This window comes from Engraulis encrasicolus, chromosome 13 (assembly GCF_034702125.1).
Source record: "Engraulis encrasicolus isolate BLACKSEA-1 chromosome 13, IST_EnEncr_1.0, whole genome shotgun sequence".
Taxonomy (NCBI): domain Eukaryota; kingdom Metazoa; phylum Chordata; class Actinopteri; order Clupeiformes; family Engraulidae; genus Engraulis; species Engraulis encrasicolus.
In genome coordinates this window covers 22,642,077-22,669,844 of record NC_085869.1, presented here as the reverse complement: position 1 = coordinate 22,669,844, position 27,768 = coordinate 22,642,077, and the positions used below count along the sequence as shown (strand labels likewise).

Sequence of the window (27,768 nt, the reverse complement as noted above, 5' to 3'; positions counted from 1 at the left end):
CGGGAAGACATTTTCTTTTGGAGCAAAGTTCAAACATCCAATTCCAAGCCATTCCATGCGAACAGATCTGTGAGAACTGCCTACACTAATCCAAAGCAAATTATCTAAATAAAATGGAATGTTTTAAAAGATAATCTCAATGCTATTCATGCACCCAATGTTTTTTCTTTCCTGTAAAACACTTTTGAACACTCCAAGTCCAACGTGTTCTTAAATAATTTGTTTCTTGTGTGTGTGTGTGTGTGTGTGTGTGTGTGTGTGTGTGTGTGTGTGTGTGTGTGTGTGTGTGTGTGTTAGTGTGTGTGTGTGTGTGTGTGTGTGTGTGATATCAATTTGTGATATAATCTGTCATAGTGTGCCTGTGTGTGTGTGCAAATGAGTGTGTGTGTGTGTGTGTGCGTGTGCGTGCAAATGTGTGTACACGCAAATGGGTGTACGTGAGCTTCCCTGAAGTGAGATCAGCATAAAATATCAGGCACAGCCTTCACACTGGCGCGCTGTAGCTGTAGCCACACAGCAGCGACAGAGGATACAGACAATTAGCTGTTGGGGGAGAATCACTGCGGCGTGATGTCATTGAGTGAGTGAGCGTGCCCAGTTCAATTACGACACTGTGCTTGTCTTCTACTCATGAAGATCTGATCGTTCCACTGTGGAGGAGGTTCATTCGCGAAAGGTGGCAAGCAGGTACCCTAGGGGTGGGGGGTGTTTGGCAATGTTGAGAGTGATACCATTAAAGGGGTATGCCACTATTTTGGAGCTTAATACAGTTAAAATCGTTGGCCAGGGTTTATAAAGGTGGTTAAGTGTCTTATTTTTCATGTAAGCCGTTGTCTTGCTTTAAGACAAGTTAAAAGAGGGAGCATGTCGCTAAGCAAGTGAAAGTCAATGGATCCGTGTAGCATAGCATACCCCTTTAAGCCATAATGATTCTATTTGGGAGAGAAAAGCTGTCTGCTTGAAGATCTGGCCGTGCATTTGAGGACTAACAGCATTCGATTAGGTTCCCTCTCTCTCTGCACTAGATCATCTTTTATGACACACACACACACACACCGCTAATGCAGAAAGCATACGGTTACGGTACGAGCAAGGGAGCGAGGGAGGGAGGCTGCTTTCTGGGGAGGGTGCGTCCCAGCCACGTGTGGTTGTCGGGCATGCCAAAGGCCTCATTAAGTCAGCATATGAGGATTTCAAAATTAGCTCACAAGATTTCCCCTCGCAGTTACGACACTTCCTCCCAAAAAGCACACGGCGTACACATTCGCTCATCTGGTCCCCTCTTCTGCTTCTTCTTCTTCTTCTTCTTCTTCACCATCTGGTCGAAAAATGTACCCACACATTATCTGACATGTGCAACATGGAGGCCCGGAGCACTGTGTGTGCCTCGGCTCCTATGTAAATGTTAACCTTTTGTGTCCGTGGTATTTTCTGGTGGATCCAGTTCAATAAGCCGAGGATCGGTATCAGCTCTAGATGAAGGGACAAGGGGAAAAGAAAACAAACCTTGTCAGAGATGGACAGCCCCACTGGCCAACTTTATTTTATTTTTTTTTCTCGTCGTGACAGGCAAGGGGTAGGCAGAGTATGTGGGTGCAGTCTGCAGTGTCTGGGCAACGCGCAGGCTAAAACATGCCAGGATAAGATCTACTCGCCAAGGAGGACAGGAGAGGAAGCTGTGAAGATAAGCAGACATGTCAGTGAAAACATTGGCCAGGTCTTCACTCCACACAGCCTACACCCCCCCCCTCTCCTCTACTTTCCCACCTCTAACCCCAACCCCAGCCCCAGCCCCAGCCCCAACCCCAACACCCCAACCCCAGCCCCAGCCCCAGCCCCAACCCCAACTTCCAACTTCCAACTTCCAACTTCCAGCTCCCAGCTCCCAGGCCCAGGCTCAGCCCCAGCTCCCACCCCTGTCCTTTCCAACTGTAGTTGGCAACATCGGCGTGTTGGGGCTACGTGAAACGTGAAGTCTGATAGGAGCCACAATCTCCATCAGATAAGCAAGTCTTGGTTGAGACACGTTGCCAGTGGAGCTCAGAAAGGTGAGCTGATGTGACACGCTGTGACACCCCCAGGCGCCGCCCGGCCCGGCCCCGGGCTGACTGGGACCCCCCCACTTTCACCCATCCCTGAGTCAGAGAGAGTAGAGAGAGAGAGGTTCCATTGGCCCATTGTTTCCGGGTTCTATTATTGCAAGGGGGAGGGGGGGGGATCCCCCTTTAAGCAGACCTAGGCAGACCTAAGGACTGTTCTATTCAATGCTAGTATTATGACACGCCCCTTTAGGCAGACTGGAACCTGGTCATATTAGGTGCCCATAGCAACCTATTACATTGGCATATCTCTATATACTTAAAGAATCTCTGGCTGAGTCTAGCCGAGCAACGCCCTGCACTGCCGTGCTTCCGCTCTCGCTCCCGCTCCCTGGGGCCCTCTGGCATCACCCTCACACAAAGCACACCAGCACCTGTGGTGGTGGTCCGTTTGGGCTGTGGCAGTGAACTTGTAGACAGGTGTGCAATTGTCAGTGCAGAAATATGAACACAACATGCTGTACCAGCATGCACACAAATGCTTACAGTATGGCTTACTGTATGTGGTGTGTGCAGCTCATGAAAGGGTACAGGTTGGTAGTGATGGATTATCACAGTCAATAAAAGGCGTGATGGTGACACATTTTCTGTATTGAGATGGCAGAATAAAAGCACAATTACAAAAGATAAGAGTAACTATAGCTATTTTTTTTCCCCCTCAAGGTATGTCAGCGAACAAATACTGTTGAACATCAGCGCGTTAGGCTATCCTCTGCCCCAACACGCAGACGGATATTTTACAGTGATTGTCTTTCGTGTCATTCTTTCAGGAGTCAGACACCCCTGGATTGAGTTTCTTCATCTTGAAGCAGATACACCCACACTGACAAATCACAGACTAAAATGTCACAATCATGCAATAAATGGGGGAGAACACAATCCCCATTCTGTCTTAGATGCTGAGGTTTCGGAACAATGGCAGCGTAGTGAAATCCAAAGGTGTTCATTTCCACATATATTCAACCGCGTATTGGGTTGCAAAAGGATAGTGATCTGTTCATGGTGATTTTCCAGGAACGGGCGTAGGGAAAATTCATGGCAGAAATTGTACACTCCCGTAACAGTAAAACGTTGAGAGTAACAGTATGCGTAGGGGTGTGTTTAAAATGAATCATGAGAAAAAGCCTTTACATGGCCACACAGAAAACTATTTTAAACCATTATAATTTAGACAGCTAACTTAAATTATAAGTAATAGCATACAGTAAATAAAATATATAGTAGAGATTCTGCTAAATGCTAAATAGGAATATTAAATATTAAGGTTTCCCTTTATTTTACTGTGCCTGTCACAATAATTATGGTCACTGTAACAAACTACATTACAACTTGTACTGTAGAATTACGTGCACTGTACCTTAAAGTCAAGGTTAGGTTTTAAGAGTGTAAATACATAATATATCGTGTTGATACCTGTAAAAAGATATTTTAGATACGAAGAGTTCAGATGCAAACCCCCCTAAGTGCCTTTTCAGAAAATAATCTTAATTTATTTTTATTTAATACAAAGCTTTCAAAATTGCATTTTTATTTTTTTTATGAATGTAATATAACTATTTATATGTATTATCAAGTACATGAATGTACACCAAACCAACAACAGGGGTCTCTAAAAATATAGAAGTGCAGGTCTTCAGAAATGGAGTTAGGGGGGTTTGCATCTGAACTCTTCATATTACACTAAAAATACATGAATAAAATTACATACTGTATATTTTAATTGCATTTAGCTAATGAGTTGTTTGAAATGGAAACGTAGTCATTTGAAAAACTTGTAAAACCATGTAAAGCAGTTGTTTTCAATTTCTCCCCTGAAGTGCTCAGACACTTAAACTGTTTCCCACCATACAGTAACCATATGCCTTTGGAGATATCTACAACTACCAAATGTTACCTGACAGGAATATGTAATGTTTACGACATCATGCTGGCGAGTTCCATATTGGTGGAGAAATGTGAAGGTGGAAAAAAAGCGAGACTAGTGTTTTTTGGCACGGGCCAAGACTTCAACACTGATGCAAAGAGCCTGATACTCCCAAAGAGTGGATGTGGTAACCCAACCATTCCCATACACAGAGAGCTCTATCCAAAGTCTGAAACGTCTGTAAACTGAAAGATGGTGTGGAAGAGGGAGGGAGGGTGGGGTGGCCGGGTGGGGGGGGGTTTAAGGCTGTCTGTGGGGGACTCACCCCTGGCACTAGGTGTGTGATACAAGCGAAGAGGACAGTTGCCGAGGAAATGACGAACATCCCCACGGCTGACCTTCGGTGAGTCATAGGCGATACTGGAAACAATAACGGAAATATCAGTATTAAATGTTGAAGAGTGTCGCGTTTTGTCTGCAAACGGCTGAGGAGAAGTTTCCATGTTTTCGTCTCCAGCAGTGTAAATGAAGCTGACAACTCCTTGTTATTGTTCAAGCGGAGGGAGTGTGTTTGCAGTGATGAAACCCATCGACGGACGGAGACTGTTGTCTTTAATCAGGACTAGCGTTGACATACCATGCGATTGTTCATAAACAGATGACACAGGGGTGGTTGTCATGTTCGAAAGTCCGTTTCTGAATTCCCCCCACCCCCACAAAGCTCCCATAGAGCCATGATGTGGACAGACATCAACATGTTTTGAAACTGTTTCCCCTCACTTACCTTTTGAGCTTGACATCGTAGGCCCGGCCGCACCTTTTCGGAAACAATTTCAACATTTCTGGATTTGTCATCCCGGGTTGATTAGATGAAGAGTTGTAACCGCTATTGCTAAAGCATTTGGCAGTGTCTTGATCTGGAAATGAAATAGATGATTGTACATCAGGCTATTCGTCTTACTTACAAAGAAGATTGTATTCCAGTTGAAAGCAAACACACATGTCCTCTCTCTTTTTTTGGGGTAAAATATATGATCTGAAGACCTGATGGACACTGTCTAGCTTTTGAAAGAATCAGACGTCTTGTTATTTCATGCGACTGCTTTCATGCTTTTGAACAACGTTTTTGAACTGCCAAAGGGCCCGGTATACTGCTCTCATGTCTCCCATGCGGAATACTTCTTATTCTATTCTATTTGGAGAACAGGTGCGGCTGATTCCCTTACCACAACCGTGGCTTCTCCCATGCATTTGACCCTCGCTGGACAAACAGGCCTTCCTCAAGCCTTAGATCAAGTTTTACAGTTTATGACCCCATGCGTTTCATTTCTTTTGGTCAGTGTCCGTTCAATCAGACTTTTTTCTCGTCTTGTTTTCACATCATGTGAAGGTAGTCGTACAACTCCAGAGCTTTTATTTTCTTCACAACCTGATTTCCACACCCATCACTGACAACATGGGTTTCGAGTCCAGAGTTTTTAGCACCGTCACATCTGCTTCTGTATTACCCTTGTTTCTCCTTGCAATGTTTATAACCGTTTTGCAACCGCCGCTTATATAAATTCTATTATTAGATCTTAGTTCAAAAAGATCCTTCGGCACCTTTGCTTCACTTTTTATCCTTCTGCACTGTCCCTATCTTGTCATCGCTGAGGAGATGTTTATTGCTGAGGCTTTAAATCACGTAGCCTGTCTGGTTTAGAGATTAGAATCAGTTGTGTGTGTGTGTGTGTGTGTGTGTGTGTGTGTGTGTGTGTGTGTGTGTGTGTGTGTGTGTGTGTGTGTGTGTGTGTGTGTGTGTGTGTGTGTGTGTGTGTGTGTGTGCGCGCGTTCGTGCCTGTGTGCGTGTGTGTGTGTGTGCGTGTGTGTTTTCTCCACGGCAGGAGAAGGAGCTCCAGATTTGGTGCACAGGTCACAGCCAGCCAGAACAGAACAGACATCGCCTCCTCTCCTCTCCCTCATGAATAACCATTAACCAGCTCCTCTCACAGCCACCACCGAGAACAAGAAGCAGTCAACTTGGTTATGTAATCAGCACGTTAAAGCCTATACACACACAGACACACACACACACACACACACACAGACACACACACGAAGAAAGAAAAGCCACCTACATGCATACGCATGAGCGTTGGCCTTACATGCAAAAGAGGGCACCGCCGCTGCCGTGGTGCATAAAGCAAGTGAAATAGCCAAATCTGTGCATGGAACGTATTAGTGGATCATACTACAACGAGGCCTGACTCACATGTACCTCTCAGCGAATCAATTTCACAAGCCTCTGGGATCAATAAAATAAACTACGGGGGGGGGGGGGGAGGAGGGCAAGCATGGTGGGCCTGCGTCCGTCTGCCAGCAGCAACCCCCGTAATGATCTTGCCCAGAGACGGCACTTGTCATCAGGGGCGGATCTGGCCATTTTGGGGCCCTGGGCGAAATATAAACATGGGGCCCTCAAAAATCATCGTATAGACATAAACATTTGTGTTTGGTGCAATTTAAGAGTTTTGTGTCATAAATATCTTTACATTCTGTAAGTGAAATATTAAGATCAAGCCTTTTTTTGTATGTTAACAGCGACTGGTGTGACAGTTTGGGCCCCTATGGAGGATGGATTTTGGTCAGGGCCCTAGGCAACTGCCTAGGTTTGCCCAATGGAAAGTCCGCCTCTGCTTGTCATACTGGCCGGCACACATCGCTGTGTGCAAGCTGCGCCTACACTCCATAAAGACAAAAAGCCGTGTAGAATAGGGTTCTTTGGCTGATTGCGAACATTGCCTTGTTAAAAGTTGTTGCCATACAGTATGCAACAGATGGCGACGTGGAAGTCCAACTACGATCGGTAATGGAAATTTTAAAGCCCCAAGTCAAACCCCTCATAACCGCACAAAAAATAACAGTGCGTGTCTAATAGGATTTGGGGGTCTGACCTCTTCTCTGAGGAATTACATTTCGCATCATCTGAGCAGATTTCTCTGATTATGTGCATTTTGCGCACACCAGCGGTATCACACATTACCAGGCCTCCTCAGCTCTGCAAGTAATCAATGGAAACACCAAGGAATAAACAGATGGAAACTTCCTTCGCACACACACACACACACAAACACACACACGCGCGCGCGTACACACAGGCACGCATGCATGCACACGCACGCACACACACAGACACACACACAGACACACACACACACACACACGTGTACACACACACACACACACACACACACACACACACACACACACACACTGGATTTCTGATTAGTCATGAACACCTACTTGTTTACAGAGTTGTGGTTTCAAGAGATGCATGTGCTAAGCACTTGGCGGATATTCTGGCATCAGAGTACGACCAATTTATTTCTCTGTTGAGGGGGAAAAAAACAAGAGGATGAGACATAGTATCCTGTTATCCATCCTATTGTCAAGTGTGTCCTCAGTCTGAATGTCCTGTACAGAGGAACAGGCTTAAACAACAAGGGGCATCCTCAATTGTCTGCGTAAACAGTAATTAATGCAACTGCCATTTTGTGTTTTTTTCTTTCTTTCAGCAGCGCCAGAAGAATAGGTCAGTGACATAGGAGTGGATGCATCAGTGCCCAGGGAATGAGCGAATCCATTAAAAGAAGCAATGGGTGATCGGCAACATCAGCCTGCACACAACACTTTGTTCCGGGACCGCGGAATTCTTTGGCCCCATTGTGCAAGGGTAATGGTGTGACCATGTGTAACAAGTCCACTAAAACAGCGGGTATTAATTGCCGTCCGTTGACGTGTGGAATTTGGAAAACAAAGCTGGGCAACAACAGGTGCCTGCTCGCCAGTCCATGTTCCTTTGTGAAGGTTTACACAGTGGCGAGGGGGTGACGAGTGATGCTGCATCCTCCTCCCCCCACCCCACCCCGCGCGCTTTTGCTACCACCAAGGTCTTCAAATCAGAAGCGGGCGGGGGAGAGAGAAACGAGTATGACTCAAACTCCCTCAGAATGCCTGCTTGGTATGTTGGGTTTCTATTCTAAGCCTGGAAACGTTCCCAACCATTTAGACTCAGCTCTAATCCAATGATAAGCGGTGAGAAGAAGGTGGCATCTTGTTCAGCTTTGTCTACGTGACGTGAGGTGAGGACATGAGAAAAAGTCCCTTCTGTAGTAGGCAGTGCCCTGCCGCGCTCTGAATCACTGGTTCCGGTCACTGCCTAACAAGGAAGCCCTGCTAAGCAGGAGGGGGATTTCGTGATAACCAATTAATCTTGATAATTGCCCTGGGGATTTTGCCGCACTCTGATTTCAGCTTCCCATGCAAATTGCACTGCTGATCTGTTTCGAGGTGGCACCATGACGAAACTGTGATTCCTGTTCGAAGCAGCAGGGAAACAGGATACGGAAAGTCCCTGCAAAGTTGAACTTTCCAGAGGGGGAGAAGAATCAGTTGTGATGTTTAAGTTTTGCTTTCGTGTGTGTTCAACACTGTTTTCTCATTCATTCATCCAATTAAGTGCAAAGCAGCCCTCAGTCATGATGACGCCATTTATGAAAATACCCTGGCAAGGGCCGTTTGGTGTGCTCAGCAAGTTACAGCTTTACTGTGTGTCAGTATAACCAGATTGTGTTTCCAGAGCTTTTGCACGAAGCCCATCAGAGCCTGTCAGATGTATGCCACATTAATTTCTTCCAAAGCTTCAAAAGGCGATTAATAATTGTTTCTTTTTTTCTTTTTTTTAAAGCTGAGTCACCAGACAAAACATCAAGGGATGAGAGGTGACTGATAGAGATTTTATTCGCCAGGGTCCATGCGAAATCTCCCAATCAATTACATTTTTCCTACATCAGCCTAGGGACGTGCAGGTCCTGCCTTTAACATAAAGTATGCCTTGGATTTACTGTAGGTACCAATGACGTATGTACACTCTTCGGACTGATGTTGTGATAAACATTCAATGACACACATTTGCTTCAGGGATGCAGCTACGTAACATCTGTCATTGGAACACACGTTCGTGACAACAAGCTATTTCAGTCACGAGTGAGGGGAAACCTCTGCCATGGCCCCAAGTGTAGCAGGCCCAGAGTCAGGCCCGCCAACAGGTGGGGACAAAGGGGTATGTTGTCCAGGGCCCAGGGAGATCGGAGGCCCAGAATTGGGTCCCCATTACATTGTATGTATTTTGGGTAGGAGGACCTTTTAGATGACTTTGTCCTGGGCCCAGCATAAGCTGTCAGCGGCCCTGCCCAGAGTGAACAGTATACGCATGAAGAACAGCGTGGTGACAAAAGTACCGTAATTCAAACAGACACACGATGCATTGGGACATGGTGAAAACATGTACGTCTTGAGTTTTGAATAAAATATCATCTTCCCTGCTCAATGACGCGCGTGTGTGATTAATTCCGCCCCGCGAGGTTCCCTTGTCTGACGCAATCGATAATGAGAGGGGATTCCTGACCACACATGTAAATACCGTTTTGTTATGCAAATGCCAACGTACGCAACCTTTGTCTTTCCATGAGCAACTACCAGAGACATGGGGAAACACGACTGTATGATCAACACCAGAGGAACATGCAAATAGGATCCATCTGCATGCATTGTGTTTTCAAAAGCAGGACCATGTCTTGCGCAAAAGCGTTCTGATCCCCCTTTGTTTTCCCAACGGCAAGACTGATGGATGAGGTACCTGCCTGCCTTTTTCCTGTTTCTGCGTGACGAAGGCCGTGTGCTCGGTATGATAGATTTGAGACACCCCCCTTATGTCTGAGCTCCTGTTGTCAGGGGACAGTGTGTTGTGAGGTGCTGTACGTGCGATGTGTGCAGGATTAAACCAAACAAATACCAGACAAAGTTTATTCAGAGTGAAGAATGTCGATGGATGGAGGAGAAAAAAAAAATCTATGGAGACAACCTTGGCAAACAAAAAACAGCCCGCGGTTATTATGTCCAGTCTTGTCTGAGGCGCTGACACGTACTGTAGAGGGGGAAAATAGTTTTTCTCAAGAAGAGGAGGAAGAAGAAACAACCCTCACACCAACGCTGTTTCTCACACAGAATACAACCACGCAGGGGCGTAGCAGCAAATTGTGGGCCCTGTGTACAATCAGCTCCAACCAGCATAAATAAATCAGACACGATGTGGGCCCCCTGTTATAGTACATGGGGCCCTGGTGACACTTATCCTCCCTGTACAACACCTCTGCCACCACCTACGGTACAGTTGACAGAAGCCTGGGGGAGCAGAGGCAGTGGGCTGGTGTAAGCGAGGACTCTAAGCAAGGCAATGTAATGCCTCTTTTCCACTGCCAGTCTTCTGGTAGGCCTGCAGCCCGGCCGCTACTTTTTGCTTTATGATTGTTGAGCTGTGCCATGCCTATTTAAACAGCAGTCGCGCTGTGTGGAGCTGTAGGCCAAACAGAAAACGGGCAGTGGAAAAGAGGCATAAGTGTGTAACTCTCACTCCAGCATCTGTCTGTGGGGCGTGTGGCACTAATTAGGAGGTGGGAACCCAGAGGGAAGATGGACATAAAAGGAGTGGCGTCCCAACGGCAGCCCGCGCCAAAAAATGACTCAAGCAAACAAGTAAACAGCGTAGTGAGTGACGTAAATGAGAAATTCCAGTGTGCCCTTTGATAGTAAAAATAGGGCTTTTTGACCATAAGCCTCAAACCCAATTCCAGACGTGGGTGCACATTGGGACACAGGTTTTTCTGCAGGGCAAAAATACATGTAATATTCATCTATATGGCAAGCTAAAGAATAACAAATGTGAACAGGTATTTGGGTGTATGTTTCTAAGTGTCTCGATTCTTTTTAAATCCTAAAAGACTTAAATGAACAGATGATTATATAGTAGGTACCACAGGCCTTTATGCTGTTATTTGCATGGTCTATTTGTAGTCACTGTGTACACTGCTGCATGCTTTATTATATTAACAATTTGACCCTTGCTGTGGGTTATGCTGAACTGCGCGAATACATTGTAATCACAACATTGGTTTTGTAAGGATAAAAGTGATGACAGTCTGCCAGACAGAAAGTCTCAAGAGCAGCTCTCTCTCCAGGAGTGACAGATAGCAGCACTGATAATATTTTGATGGAAAGAGTGATTACATTTGACCTGCTGACTGGCATCGGCTCGCTCAACTCTCTGGCTTGTCTGTAAAAATCTTGAGCGTGTGTCTGTGGTTTGCATTGCCATTTTGATAATCCAGTCCAAGTATTTGTCAGTAACAGTAGCTTGAAAACATGGGCGTGGTAACAAAAACAAATGAAAAAGAAGATGAGGGAAAAAAATAAAGCAATTGGGGAATAGTGTCTATTCTACCTGGGCAATCATCTCACAGCTCGACTGGGAATCTGGTATACAGGGCATTTTCCCGGTGGGTTGAGAGTCCTAATACTGTTGAGGGGCTAATGCTGTTGTTAATGCTGCTGCTTTCCTGGTGATTGGCCAGATATTTAGAAGGTTAGGCCCATTGGTCCATCACGAATACAGACGGTGGATTCAGCCCGTTACATGTTAGATACAGTATGAAAGTGGCCTGTGTATTGTCTGTGTGTGTGTGTGTGTGTGTGTGTGTGTGTTAGGGGCTGGTCTATGAATGCCAAAAATGCCCGGGTCAGTTTTCGATCCCAGTCCAGCCCAGCCCTGAATCTTCTCCAGTCGCCGTCTGCAGTCTGCAGTCTGCCCCTGCAGCTTGTCCCGACTGGCGCTACGCTACCCTACGTGCTTGTCAGAGAGGATTCCAACCATCAGCATGCGCACTGGAGCAGATTAATCCCCCCGAGGTATTAGGATGGGACGCAGGGCCGGTTCTAGTCAACTTGGTGCCCTAGGCGAGCACCCCCTTCACTTTATTTGCTTTAGAAATTGCAATCTGTAGCCCCTTAATGCGCACCATACCTACAGTGGCAAGCTGTAATAGTCATTGAAATGTAACTACCACAGCACTACAATACTATGACACAACACAGACCCTTTAGTAATGCACCACGACTTGGTCATTACCATACTGGTAACAACAAATGTATAAAGCCGCGTCTTAAGGGGTTAAACATAGCGCCATACTACATCTGATCGAACACTGCTAATCTGCATCGTGTCCGTGAATTATCATTATCGATGTGTTAAGTGTAAGGAGCTTTTTTTTTTCCTCTGACATTCCAACTCTGTGGGACATTTTCTGGGATTTCTGGCGCCCCCAAGACATTTGGCGCCCTAGGCGACCGCCTGGTGTGCCTATGCCTAGCGCCGGCCCTGATGGGCTGGGGAGTAGCGTAGCGTCGTTCACCCCATGATATCTCACTGACACAAACACAGGCTCCCCCATGCACCACCACCCCCCTCCTCCTCCTCCCAGCCCATCACCTCCACCACCACCACCACCCTGAGCAGTAAGCACCCTCTCTCTCCCCGGAGAACCTCCCCCCCCCCTACACCTCTTCCTCCTCCCAGCCCATCACCATCACCACCACTACCACCACCACCACCCTAAGCACCCTCTCTCTCCCCGGAGCACCCCCCCCCCACACACACACACACCTCTTCCTCCTCCCAGCCCATCACCACCACCACCACCACCCTAAGCACCCTCTCTCTCGGTGCCCCGGAGCTGCCTGCCTTCTCCGCCTAGACCTGCTCCTCTCCTCTCTTCGCTGGGCTCTCTCTCTCTCTCTCTCTCTCTCTCTCTCTCTCTCTCTCTCTCTCATAGGGTTGCATCAGCCGTCTCCCTCCGCCATACCTACGATAAAAATACGCAGGCGGCCCGGGCATGCGCCGGGGTAAGGTTACAGAGTGTAGCTGGCTTCCAGGAACTCTCTGCCTCCAGGACCCATGTGTCAGCAGTGCAGTGCAGTGGGAGGCATGGATCCCTCACCCCAGGACAACCGAAGAGGAGTGGTGGTGGTGGTGGTTGTGGTGAGGGGGCAGCCAGTCCCACAGATAAGGCCAGACAGACAGTCAGACAGACAGACAGTCAGACAGACAAGCAGCCAGAGTTGGCACTGGTATAGCTGTGGCCCCTCAAGGCAAGGCAAGGGGGGCGGGGTGGCTGAGGTATTACAGCAGTGTACTGTACAGTACACACAACACCGTCATGGTTCTCAGCCCATACATGCTTGCACTCCAGGCATAAAAGACAAATAAGAAATGAAGACGTGAGGTGTGGTGCGGTGTGGCGTGGTGAAGTCACCATGTGAGATGAGAGAGATTGGGTTACTGGGAGAGTGAAGAGGTGTATAAAACGCAAGGATGGTAGAGATTCAGAGATAAGACGTGTGTGGTTTTTTTTTTTTTGCACATCACACTGTGTCAATACCCTGTATTTTGAATGTTTATTAGCATGTGATATTTCAAATATTGACAATGATGCCAAAAGAGGAACAAAGAACTACTGAGGAAAAATGTACAAGTGGACCACACCTCCATCTGTACGCTGACTGGCAATAATGTTCCTGTCTGATGGCGGTCTGGTATAGAAGAGCAGTAAATTTGATGTAAACTGAACTCTCAAGTAAAAGAGAAAAATATGCTGGCCTGACGAACTTTAGTGTTGAAGACATTGATTGCCGTTTTGCTGTATTCAACACATGCTTAAAAGTAAATCAAGGGCCCACAATAAAATAACTAAAAAGTATCTGAGTGCTCCAGTCATCCCTAGCCTAGTCTTTTTTGAAGTAGACCAGTTTACTTTCCAGTAAATCAAGGGCCTTGACATTCAAAACCATGAGGAATTGAGACCTTTTGTAAGACTATACATTTTAAGTCGTAATCACAAGACACACCAGGCGAATACACCGGCCATGACAAGATCAAGCGACAGAGAATCGCTAGACTGTGCAGCAAGAGCAATACGAGCGATAGAAGCGACTGAGAATGTCCATTAAAAGCAGAATGCAAGCATTTCCAACATTCCCATTGGCTGTGGCGGCTGTCACCGAACCGCATCATAGCTAATTTGCATAATATTCACTCAAGTCCAACTACAAACTGTTGCTCAAGTTGCGCAAATCGCCTCTAGTTGGCCGAATCGCTTTTGTCTCTTCTGTCTCCCACGTCTCAATACAAAGTCAATTTCTTTTGTTATTGGAATTGCTTATGTCGTGCTTGGTCTATCCGTGCCTTAAAGAGGTTATGAAACGAAAACAAACGGTCATTCCCATTAAAGCCTTGTTTTTTCTGATAGCATCGATGAGACTTTGAACCCAATCATCCTGGAGGAACTTGTGAAAATGGCAACTCAAAGTGTGAATTCTGTGAAATTTGGTTTGACTAATGAGCTGGGCTGTGACGTCAAAGAGGAAAGTCCCTGGTTTGCTAGTATGGCGATCTGAGAAAACAACACACATTTGATGGACCCACATCTTATAAAGGAACCAAAATTCTGATACAAACATCAGCGTGTCGAAAAACCGCACATCCAACCTCATGAGAAAAAAAACAGCAGCACAAATCTATTTCAGAGGCACTGATACATCTGCAGAAAGTGACATGTCTGACAGGCGAAGTGACGATTGTTGACATAGCCTGACAGTTCGTTTTGTTTATGGTTACGGTTGCTAAGGGCGCTTTGCCATGACCCAAAGATGACGTGGCGTGTGTATTTGTTGACAAATGGGGGGCATATTGATTAAATTGCGCGATATAGTGTGATTGAAATGCATGTACATGCAAAAATATCATCAACTACAGAAAAAACGGAGGTATTAGGCTGTTGGAAAAACACCCTAGATAGCCTGAGTCCTCAATATATTTTTAGCGTTTATCATTATTATTATTTTTTGTGCTCAAAGTCACAGGCGTCGCGTGTCCCTCAGCCTGACTCTGAGGACGAGGTGTGTCCAAACGTCAACCACACGTGCACCACAATACTAAAAACAAACAATCAAACGCTTCAAAGTAGGCCTACGCTATATGTATCTCCGTTTATTCGCTAAGCAGTAGCCCAGTCTGTGAGTTGGCTGTCCTCGACCGAGAGCACCACGGAGGCTGAAGCGCAGATATCCTCCTGTAACCGAGTGGAGGTTTACCCAAATCTTAATTTTACTTTATAAGATTTACAAGGTGACTACGCCAGTCTCGTCTAGGGCGAGACAACCCCGCAGTTAAACAATCAACTTCCCCGACAGGTTCTAGATGATCAATGAGGACACAACTGTTGACACATATTATTTTTATTTTCTCTTTTCTTGTTCAATACTTAAAACGTGAACGTGTCCTCATAGGACGGGTGCAAGGCAGGTCACAAGTAGGCTACTGACAGCAGTGGATTACATCATTGATGACTGGATAATTGAATTGGTTAGGCAGCCAATAAGTAGAAACAAGCACTTGGCTACACGGTGAAAATAAAAGTATAAATCAAAGTAAACCAAACCAAAAGATAAAAAGTAAACTGAAATAACACAGCACACTAATAAAAGAAGATCACACGGCACACAAAAAGGTTCACTATGTAGCAGTACAGGTTAGCCAATCAGGCCACTACACCAGGGAAGCTACAACTCCAGCCCTAGAACTACCATACTACAGGCCTACACCTTTCACTGCAGAGCTCGTTAACGCAATAAAACAAACAAAACTCAGTATGAGAAAGACAGTGGTGTCCCCCCCACCCTCAACAGAATGCCCCACTCACAACACGATGTTGAACGTGTCTCGGACCTATAGATGGCAATAATGGGCAGTGTTAACAGGGGTTTACAACACCGTTACTTTACATTCAGGCGCGGCCGGTTCATTAAGGGCAGATGGGCAGTGCCCCTCCAAAGATTCTTCCTCTGAGAAAAGTAGATCCATTCAGAAATTGTAGATAAAATATGTATTGCAACCTCAATCACACTGGGAATCGTATTACATCAATGTTGTGGTTTGTGACGATATTTGCGAGTGGAATCGTTTTTTTTTTTTTTTTGAGAAGTCTAGTTTACACCCAGTGTGGCTGTTTAACGTTAGGGTCTATGGCCACTGGCCTGGGCAGATTTCTCAGCGCCTCAGCTAAGCCCGGCCCCCTCGCCCCGATCCCATTCTACAAAATTAGCACTGTAGCCTACTTAGCATAATATCATACATAAGCGCGACTTTATGGATGCTATCAGGGCAGATGTATGATCTGCCCTGACCAATGACACGTTGGTGGCCCTGCCTGCTTTGAAAAAGACACAACAAACATATTACTACACTCATCTCTAACCTGTGGGATTTTATTAACTCCATTGCCGCAAATTTCCCTCACAAAATTGGTGGATTAAACGGATAACCATGTCGTATTTGATGAAGGATATATGTTGGCTGGTTAAGGATTCACGTTTGGGGTAGGTACAGTTTGTATATTTGCTATTGCAAAGTTTAAGGTTTTATGACCGAAGTCTTTGCATAATGGGTAACTGCCTGTTATTTAATGAAATTTGAGGGCTTGCAATGTTGAGACAGCAAGCAAATGTGTAGCTTCGTAAAGTCTGCTGCTGCTACCCCCACGACTAGCCGACTAGTTGACATTCTCTGATAAGCTGCGTTGGCCTTACTACATAGTTTAAACAAAGCGTGAGGGATTATGAATCAAGTCTTTGTGAAATAGGGAAACTGGAAGTTATTTAATGAAATATCTGAGCTTATTGAGCTTGGGATGTTGTTGACAGCTTCATTTATGCTCAGTATTGTCTGCTGTGTCCCCGAAAAAGCTAAAAAATACGCACCCGGTCCTGCCTAGCATTGCAGAACAGGAGCGAGTCTGTTGATGAGCTCCCCTGTTAAGTTTTAACTATGGCTACTCATTTCGAAAATAGGCACGTCCTTTCCCGGTATTGGTGGCATTTGGTTCTGTGGTGCATTTAAACCGGCAGCAAGGGGACGACTGACTGAATTTAATAGTGTTGCAGGGCTTTGGTTGCATCAATGTAATGTACGAACGGTGAAGGCGAGATGCTGTGCTGTGCTAGCCTTTTCCTGATTGTTCTTGCTGTCCGGTTGCGTGGAGTGCATATTCTTGTCGTGTTGCTTGTCGCAAACTCCAACTCCGCGAGCAGACAAAGCATTTTTCTTGTAATGTCTTAACATGTGTATGCAGTCACTCTGCTTAAATGAGCAAGAGAACTAGCTGCGTGGAGAGAACTGTCAAAACAGCTTTCTTCAGAACAGAAGTTGAACAGATAACGCGCATGCCTGGTGCGGTGTATCACGGGAGGTGGAGTTTTACTAACACACCAAACACTATGGGAAAACGCTCTCCTGTCTTGCCTACACACGCAATGAAACTCGTAAATTATACCGTATTGATTTAATTATTATGGACTTGATCGCCAAAATTTCTGCCCTGCCTGTTTCCCCAGCCACCGGCCGCTACTGCTTTACATATTTATTTTACACCATTAAAACTAGTAACCACATCATGATCCCTTACCTGTGGGCGCAACAGAGCGGGCTAGGAATTCAGGCACGTCTCCCCGTGGTAGCCAGACCCAATTGGATGCTAAAGCAAAGTGGCACCAATTAACAAAGTTGAATATTAACTTCAGGCTCATTCAGTTAAGCACACGCCAACAAGAAAAGCCTACCTTCACCCAGGTCTAGGCGCGCACGACGGGGTCCTCACACCACCCCACAGCAACACCGCACCTGCCCAATAACACCAGCGAGCCCAGGTGAGTCCAGACCTGGCATCTCGCTTTTGAACTATTTACGGAAATTTATACTCTAGGAAGTGTCACTACGTTGCCCCTTCCGCTGGGTCCCAGTGCCCGCCCTGCTAGCCCACAGGCAAGTAATGCCAATCTTGGGTAACATATCTACACGCAACAGGTGACAGGTCCAACCTGTCACACTCCCAAAACCAATTTATTGACCAGTTGAATGGCAATCAACAAAAAGTGCATATCCCAAGAGCATTCACATCGGTTTGGCATGTAATGTGCATTACCCTTTCCTGAAAACAACATACAAAGCAGATGGACACGGTAAAACGAGTAGCCTAAAGCAAAGCAGTGCACTCACCTGTCTTCGTGCCCTAGCAGTTACAGACGCAGTTTCAGTCTGCACGCCAGCGATGTCAATTGTTGGAACTGCTTGAGGCAATAGCATTCTCTTCAGTCCAACCATGCCCGCAATCTCCACATTTGTGGTGAAGCACGAGGGGTGGAAATGTGCCGAGCACAACAGTGACCACGAGCTTGCTTCAAAACCACGCCGGTGCCTGCGTACGAATTGGATCCACAGAGCCCTTGTTTTAGCCTTCTCCTTGTCGGCCACAGTTCCATCATTCTTCACAGAATGGAACTTGTGCAAAGATATTCCTTCTGTCAAGTAGCCATTTTTGCAGCTGGCACCGTTCAGCCCTCCAGCAACACAGTGCTTGACACTGCGCTTTGTTTTGGTACTAGCCGCCATTGATCTGAACAAGGTGGAATGAGGTGAACTTTCCCCTTCTATGTCACGCATATCATTTGCATAAAATTTGCATGTCGCGAAAAAAAGTAAACATAACACTTTTTGGGAACGTTTTAACATGACTTTTAGGACAAAATATCACCCAGACAATATCCCATTTTATTCACAAGGCTTAGAACTTTCAGAATCTGTCCTAGAAATGGTCAAATTCCTTTACTTTGTTTTCGTTTCATAAACCCTTTAAGACTAGCACTGTCACTAGCATTGTGAGCCACCTCATCTACAAGATCAATAGTCTTACTGTCGATCCCGTGCACTTCCCCCCAAAATACAAACTAGTTCCTGTGAAACCTGGTGACTTCGGGCCATTGATGGTTTGTGTGAGTAAAGTTTCAATGTGTGATTGGTGTATGTTTGGGTCTGTGTGTGTAGGTTTATTTAATTTGACTTTGAATTGTTTCAGACAGGGTGGCCAACCTGTGCTGAGACACCGTGCGCCACCAATTGCTCAACCAGCGGCCCAGCATAGGTTTGGATAGAATAGTTAGTGTTTTTATCCCTTTAGATATTGTCTGTTGAAACTAATAAATATAATTGTTAAACTTTTAAAACTATTTCATTGATAAGGTTTTAAGCTTTGTGTATTGTGGGCCACTGGTTGCAGTGAGGGTTTTAGTTGTTCACCACAGCCTTCATGCATGTGTTTGTAGTGATAGTTTTAGTCTGAGTTTTGTAGTGCTTTTAACCCTTACCCACCAAACTATTGAGTGCATTTTTAGTGGCTTACTGTATTGCTGTGTTCTTGTGTGCAGTGTTACCCTGTTGGTGAACAGCTACCTCTCCAACACCCTCCTTTTGTTTGTCAATGTGTGAACGTTAATAAACACTCAATCAATTGGAAACTGTGTCATGCTCTTCTTTGGTGTTAACAACTTAGTGGTGTCCGAACCTTGGTGTTACAAAAGGTTTCTTGTCTCATGTTCTGAAATGAGAGGATAGAGGAGATGATAGAGCACCCAGTTGTGAACAGGAAATTTCTATCATGTGTAGCTATATCACACGACTTGAACAACACTGAGATGAGAAACACCCATCTCATGTCCTGGGAACAGATTCCAGTTACTGACCTTCACTGGAAAAGACACACTATCTGTCACATTCTATCTCTGATGGGAATGAAATATTTATTCCAGTGAAAAACGCCTTTCTGCAACGTCTCCCAGTTGTCCTCAACAGCTCTAAATCAAGGCCCCACAACATTTTGCAACCATCAGTTTGCTTAAAGGTAGTGTGCCATTTCTCCAAGAAGATTTATTTTGAAGCTAAAGGTCAATAGACATTCTAAAACCATTGAGAAATCCACTATTGTGATGCTCCAGTTTAATAGATAGACCAAACACAGCATATTTTTAGAACTAACCCAAGGTCTGTGTTATCTGTAAAAAAAATAAAAAAAACCCTCAATGCCACTTTTGTCTCTATCCACCTCATACCAAACAAACCGTTTTTTCCTTGACACAGCAAGAAGTGACTGAGTCACAGACAGGGTCAACGGGTTCACTATTGCAACAATGGTTAATGTGTGTATGCCAACTTGAGAATGATTTAGCAAACCACAGGCCCTCTGCAAAATGCAGGAAACAAAAACAATTGAAAAAAAAAAGAAAGCAGACATACACGTTCTGAAATACCCTTTATCCCACAGTTAGACGAGTTATGATTGAGCGCATGATGCAGACGGACTCTTGCATCATGTTGTAACCCACTGGTTCCCAAACTGGGGATTGGGACCCCTGGGGGGGGGGGGTACTGAAAGGGGGTCACGGATAAAAAGGGACATTGCATAAAAATGGGAAATCGACAGGCTAACAGCTAATAGATGTATTTGCTGTCCTGTGTATATCTAACAATATTAGCGGACAAACTATTAATGGAAAATCTAGCAATATTAATGGACAAAAATTGTCCCATTTGTCCATTCCTATTGCTAGATTTTCCATGAACAGGTTGTCCACTAATATTGTTCGAAATTGCTAGGCTAAGACTGTGGTGGGAGGGTGGGGGAGGTGCGAAAATATTCTTAAATCCAAAAGGGGGTCCCCACTGAAAAAGTTTGGGAACCACTGTCATAACCTTTCGTGACTCTTCCTTTTTCCCAGGCAAGGAAGATTGTGTGAACGCATACTGATGGATCACAGGGGACTTTTCCAAGAACTCGTCGTCTCCATGAGGTTTCGATTTGAGGGGCAGGCTTAGTAGCGATGTTTTATCAAATCATATGCTGCACGTAATTATCTGCTTCAGATTATTTATACTGAGTCACGCTGTTAACAATAGAATCTCGTGCCTTCAGCCAGTGTTGTCTTTTTTTTTTAAAGGAAAAAGAAAAAGAGAAACATATTTTCTTTCTCTTTCAACAAAAGGCTTCACTGTGTTTGTATCACTATGCCCTGAAGAAGGCTCAACTGCCGCTACGCGAGGGCAATTTTAAAAGTCCTTAATGGACATGTCATAATAATAAAGACATTTTTAACTACACTTTTTTGGAGTCCCTTGGTGAAGAAAAGTTTTTTCTCTTTTCAAGCTACTTTTTTGACATTGAACCTTGAACCAAAGAGCACCCACAAGAATACTTTTTTCATCTTTCTAAAGGGACTGAGCACGCCTCTGACTTCCAAACATATTTTCTTTCTATTGTTTCTCAGACAATCAAATGAAACTACAACAAAGTCTGCATACACAACACGGAGTCATGTCAGCATACTGTACATTTGTCAATGCATGTTTTAACCTTTAAGAGTGTACCGTCACACCGGTGTGACGGGAGTGTTCGGGCAGTGAAAGTTCTATAGAATTCTGGGCATCATTTAATATAATATGGAATTGTAGAATCTTGCATTGTTATAGAACACATTCTTTTTATAGAATGCTCAAAAACCCACACTCTTAAAGGTTAATATGCTCACATGCAGTGTATACTTTGCACAGACTTAGCACCAGTCAGGGCATTTCACTTTGAAGAGATTTCTTGTGAGGTTCAGGTTAACCCTCTGCTGTGTTAGAACCTCCATACCATCACCTACTGTACCCCCACACCCTCACCAAGTCGGCAGTGAATCATGGAAACATTATTTGTGCGCAAAGATAGAAATCCCAGCGATTGAGAGGAGGAACATGGCCCACTTGTTTCAAACAACCATGAAATTGCAGAGGAGCCAGATAAGGCCTGATTAGACTTGTCCCGCCGTGCTGCGCCGTGTTGCTCCGCTCCGCACCACACTGCTCCCTCTCCCTCTCTGGGTCTGCCCTAGCTGTGTTGTCCCCAGGGCTGGACTGGCCATCTGGCATAGTGGGCATTTCCCAGTGGGCCCTGCATCCAGACATTTCTGAAAATAGGGACCCACGGGGTGCGAGGCCCACCGGTGACCCAGTTCTGTGCTGCTAATTATGAGGGGTCCCTGTTAAGCCAAAAGTGCCCGGGCCCTATCTCCCCCCAGTCCAGCCCCGGTTGTCCCTCTCCGCTCCCATTCCCACCACCTGCAGCAGGCTCTCCTCTATTAACGCTACAAGTACTCCTGGCACTCAGGCATGCTGAAATATCACTCTCCTTCACTTCGCTCCTTAGTCGTTTACCCCACATACTCTTAAGTGCCCCCCTCCTTATTCTCCTCCTCCTCCTCCTCCTCCTGCCTTACCCCTCCTCCTTCTCTCCATCTCCCCCTCCAACTCTGTGGTTTTCAACCAGAACTAGAAACATATGGTCTTGTGGGCCTCTGGGTTTCGTTGCGCATTAATGCTTTAAAAGCGTTGGTTAAATTTAGGTACGCGGGCTCAACACGATCGAGGAGGTGCACGGTGCTGATTTATGCATGACTGTGTCCATGCTAACTAACTAACCTCAGCGTCGAATTATCACACATCCTTTGGCCAACACTGAGCCCTGTGTGTCTGTCTCTACCTCTTCTTGTTCAGATGGCGTCGCAAAAGAGAAATCTGCAAGTTGTTATTCATTTTCTCAGTTACAGCATTGCATGCATGCAATTATAGCTTTGCTTGGCCTCCCGCTTTTGGACCGAGTTTATAGCCGCAGCGTGTCTGTCACGAAATGAATTAATCAAAATTGACCCAATGTGTATGGTTAAGCGTACGCTAACATATAATATCTTGGTTCAAAATAGAATATATATCATGCAATTATGGATGGATGGTCTAACCAACCGCCATCTCTTATTGATTTACTAAGTGGCCTGCTATTGGCAAACGTAACCTTTGATGTTGCAGAAGTTGTTTTTTCCAGCTAAAATAACTCAAATTTAAGACATCTTGTCATAGGCGTTTCACCACACAGAATGTTTTAAATGTCAGCTGCTGAAATAGTAGATGATGAATAGTTGATTGCCGATGACTTTGGCAAATATGTACTCTATCTGTGAAGGATTATTGTACAGATGTTGAATGACCAATCTCACAATCTCAAATTCCAGATTACGCAGTATAGTAGTTAACCTGCCTGACAGGTTAGTGATGAATTATGAAGATTGACAGGATGTTGAATGACTGGGCTTTAATTGCTTTCACAATAAGCTCTCATTATGACTATAAACACAACTTGAAGCCATCTACTCATAGGCCAGTCCAATAGGCTATACAGTTGGTGCCATAGTCTCATGTTGGATCACAATCAGAATTTCAATCAGTCGTGGCATAGGTTGAACTCTTTTGAGCACATCTCAACACATTTCCCCCTGTTATATAGTATTTGCAATTACCAGAATGGCAATGTCCAAGTTGTGATATATCAATCACTTAAGCCTCTGAGCAATGTCATTGTGTGTAGTGATATGGTAGTTACGTCTTTTAAATGACTATCACTGCTTTCCATTGGTAGAACGGTGCAATTTGTGAAGTTTTCAAGGCCCGTGTTTTTTGTCACCGCTCTCCCTCCAGTGAAGTTGCAGTATACTTCAAATCATGATCCTTCAGGCCAAATCACATCTCATTGCCCTCCTATTCACCATGCTCCATGTCACACCCTCTATGGCAGGAATAATAACAGTGACATCTACTGGAATCTGGGAGCAATCTGGATATCCAGAGCATCCCTGAGGCAAGCAACCCTCCGGATGATGATGATACACAGGGCAACTTTTTGAGCAAAGTTGCTCAGCAACGACATAATTGGCTCCTAAGTTTCTGATAAAATGATTGAGAAAATTTGCCTGCTGATGATCCAAGTTCTCTTGATGAAAATGTTGTAGTGATAAACCGTCCAAATAAAATATAAAATCTCTAAAATCTCTACACTATTGTTGCCCAAAGGCATTGCTCTAAGGACTTGTCTCGTGTATCATCACCTCAAAGGCTTGATTTACCATCACGACCATAGTACAAGTCTTGAAGTCTGCAACCACAATTCCTCCATCATTTCCCAAAAGTGTGATTAAACCATAATCAGCAGTGACAACGTTGCACAAAACAGCAGGACGTTTTGGCTAAATTTAGCGGCACTATCTGAACTCAGCAATTCTGTGTGATGTTGCTCAGCAGTGGGGTGGAAGACCACGCGTTCAGTTCAGATGTTTTGTGTTATTCATTTATGACCAGATGGTATTGCCGATAAAACAAGTGTTTGGACTGTCATGTTTTGACGCGTCATGAATCTTAATCTAGATTGATAGCCCATTTGTGACTCGACTGCATCAGTTTCTCAGCATTCACATCTGAAAGAGCTTGTGAGCTCGGGGCCCCCCTGGCACAGCTGGCTAACACTGCAAAGCTTTCATGAGACACTTTCGAGTCACTGCGTTGAGGCCGCGTAAAGTTCCCGAGTCAGCATTCTGGCCAAACCATCTGCGTCAATGAGAGTGGTGCGTTTAAGGCTAGTTGAGCTATTTTTGAATACAACAACCTGATTTACCCTTTGTGGCACAAACAACATTCCATGGCTTTGGTATTTATGTCGTGCTGAAAGGCTCAAGATCCGAAAAATGCCTCAGGGCACAGACCTCATTGTGTTTCAGGATATAATTCTTTGTAGTTACAGAGCGCATCATTTGTTAAGACATTGTACGCCATTGGCAAGCACATGACCAACATTTTTGATTGTTTTGATTGGCTGAAGGTTCTGCCTGTATTTATTTTACCTCAGACCTCAGAGGTTAGGAGGAGTGTTTAGAAGGACACATGACGACATTCTCTTTCTTTGGCCATGAATAATTACAGTTGCAAACATTTGCACCCTGATTACAAAAGTTTTAAAATCCTATTGGTTGACTCCAGCACTTAAGAGAACGTAGATGAGCCACATGATGATTGACCTTGATATGTCATTGCAGGTGTGACAGAAGTGTGTGTGTGTGTGTGTGTGTGTGTGTGTGTGTGTGTGTGTGAGAGAGTTTGTGTGTGTGTGTGTGTGTGTGTGTGTGTGTGTGTGTGTGTGTGTGTGTGTGTGTGTGTGTGTGTGTGTGTGTGTGTGTGTGTGTGTGTGTGTGTGTGTGTGTGTGTGTGTGTGTGTGTGAGTGTGTGTGTATCAAAGTAGAGTAAATAAAGTCTGCAACACTGCTTGTGGTGAATTTAACAGCACAATGTTTCAACTCTCAGGTCTTCCTCAGGCAAAGTGTGTGTGTGTGTGTGTGTGTGTGTGTGTGTGTGTGTGTGTGTTTGTGTGTGTGTGTGTGAGAGTGTGTGTGTATCAAAGTAGAGTAAATAAAGTCTGCAACACTGCTTGTGGTGAATTTAACAGCACAATGTTTCAACTCTCAGGTCTTCCTCAGGCAAAGTGTGTGTGTGTGTGTGTGTGTGTGTGTGTGTGTGTGTGTGTGTGTGTGTGTGTGTGTGTGTGTGTGTGTGTGTGTGTGTGTGTGTGTGTGTGTGTGTGTGTGTGTGTGTGTGTGTGTGTGTGTGTGTATGTGTCATAAACACATGGATGCACTCTCCTGTGCTGTTGAACAGTAGGCTGCTCTGCTAGCCCTGTGCGAAAGGACTCAGGGGCTTCATAGCGCACACATGGACACACTGTGCTCCAGCATGAGAAAACGCAGAGCACAGACAATGTGAGCAACGTGAGAGTTGAACTGGAGAATGTAGCCTACGTCTGTAAAGTTTCTGGCCTCGTTTGCTCTTCCCCCTATCACCCCCGCCCACCCCACTCACACACACACACACACACACACACACACCCCACAGCCATCTTCCTCTGTGCTCTCTGAACGCAGGGCCTTGATACTGTAGAATGCAGGGGGAGAATATAGTGTTCTCAATCTCCGTCCAAGAGAGACGCAGGGTTCAGACGCCATGGGACATAATTATGTTTGTCATAAAGAAAATCTGAGATTCACAAAGAGACTTGGCGAGCCGGGGGTGAGAATCACCACGAGGATTATTCTAATCCTGCTGTTGAAAACAAGCGTCTGATAGCTGCCTTCCTGTTATTATCTAAAAGGCTTGCACACTTCCAAGATAGCATTATGGCAGAATGTGAAGCAGCACAGCCATTTGTCAATTTCGACTAGCGTTCCCATTCGTCTGGCTTTGTTAATTTTAGTATCCTGCCCCATCTCCCCCTGAGGACAAAGGAAGGAAATTACATCGAAATGAAACGACTGAATGAAATCCATCAGTTTAGATTGCTCTTTATGCATTTGGCTTGACGTGCCCTCCGCACAGCTGTCTTCCTCCTTTAGCTCAGACGCTCCTGCGGCCATTTGCATGTGCGGTGTGATTTGTGATGACACACTTCTCAACTTCAAGTGGGGTGTGATTGTTTAACAACTGCCACATTATCAACAGTATGTGTCAGCTGCCTACTTTAATGCATAGCTTCGACTGTCACGTTGCTGGCAACGGTCAGAGGAGAACATATGGACTGGGTGTTTTCTCTCTCAGTGTGTGTGTGTGTGTGTGTGTGTGTCAGAGGCTAATGGAAAAGGGTAAACGTTACCTAGGTTATCCTCCGTGATGCTGGGGCTGATGTCAGAACGCATGATGTCATAGTGAAATACATCAGGTGATTGGATTGGACAGCTCGCCCCAGTGGACCACACAATTGCATATTGGTGGAAATAGTTTGGCGGTGACGCGGCCGCCCGCGACTCCCAAGCTCAGGTTTTTACTGCAGGTGACATAATGAAGGAATGCATACGTATGGTGTTAGGGTTTGCCCCGTTTGGTGTGCTTCTGTTGGCAGGCCTCGTCGTTAACGACACATGGTGACGTACAACAGAACGGCATGCAGGATTTAAGGTGGGGTATAGGGGGGTGGAGTGAAACTGCAATGATTAACGTGTATTGGAGTAATTATGAACTAATTTGAGGCTTGGCATATTTCGAGTGTATTGTTAAAGTACTAACGGCTTGGCAGCTTGCTTTTCTGTGCCACGACTCTGGCATGTGCCAATATTTATTTAGGGATTTAATGGAATATAATGCAGATGCCATGCAGGCCAGGGAAAATACTGTATCATTAATCACACATTTCAGAGGCTAGTAAAATCTTTTATGAAAAAAGGGTTGACTTGCCTCAAGCCTCGATTCTGGCATTCTTTTAAAAACACCAACAACACTGGAATCGTAAATTATTGTACCGATTGCGAGAAAAAGACGAGAGGGAGAGAACAAGGCTGAGATGGACCGGACTGAAAAAGTGTAAGTGAGAAAGAGAGAGAGAGAGGGAGAGAGAGAGAGAGAGAGGAGGGTGGAAGAGGGAGAAATCAGGACCGTTGTCTGTCTCTTACATTATGTCAGTCAGGTGGAAACACAAAGTCATAACTCATGACAGCTCACAGAAACCACGCAGCGAGCCCGTAAGAAATATGATGGCAGGTAATTCTATGAATTATGACACAAAATACCTCAGCTCAAAAGCACACTGGCTTAGCAGATCAAAAAGCAGTGCTGCCACGTCAAGGTTCGATCAGATGTCTTCTGGCAAGGCTGGGCCCAGTGGCTTCAGTTTCAATGGCAAAAGGGGAAAAATGTAATAATGCCTGAGATTTACAATCTGTTGTTGCCATGGCTAAACTCCCTAGTCTCTGTTGAAAGGAAACTTTGAGGTGCCAGCCTAACCTTCAACTCTTGGGTTCGCACCGTGTGGGCGTGTGTGGACGAAACTGGCCAGTGCCCTCCTTTAAGAGAAAAAAACACAATATGTGCAACAGAATACCAGAGAGACTGTTAGCCTCTAGCCATAGAAACGGGGCCGCTAACAAAACGTGTCATGAGAATTCTGAAAGCACGTCTTTGTCTTAGTGATGCAGGCGGGGAATTAAATGGCACGTCTTATCACACTTTAGGGCATGTGAAACACACCTTCGACGTTATTGGACACACAAAGCGATCTTTATCTGACCTCTTTGTCATATAGTTGAATGATAAGAACACCTACACAAGCCCTTGAGCAGTACCCAATTAAGTTAGAGCAGCTTTCTGCTTTT

At 45.2% G+C, this 27,768-nt stretch overlaps 1 long non-coding RNA gene across 2 annotated transcripts in view; it reads right to left on the bottom strand.

Moving 5' to 3' along the window:
- Positions 1-1,532: 1,532 nt before the first annotated feature.
- LOC134460869 (uncharacterized) overlaps positions 1,533-27,768 on the bottom strand; it is a 40,632-nt gene continuing 14,396 nt past the window's right edge. Inside the window, exons 4-5 of one of the 2 annotated variants that reach the window (XR_010037176.1) lie at positions 4,748-4,880; positions 1,533-1,676 (exon numbers count right to left, since the gene is read on the bottom strand). This is a non-coding gene — a long non-coding RNA (uncharacterized LOC134460869). Of the gene's footprint in view, positions 1,677-4,295; positions 4,384-4,747; positions 4,881-27,768 lie in introns of those variants that run through there. The other variant, XR_010037177.1, reaches the window with a different exon arrangement.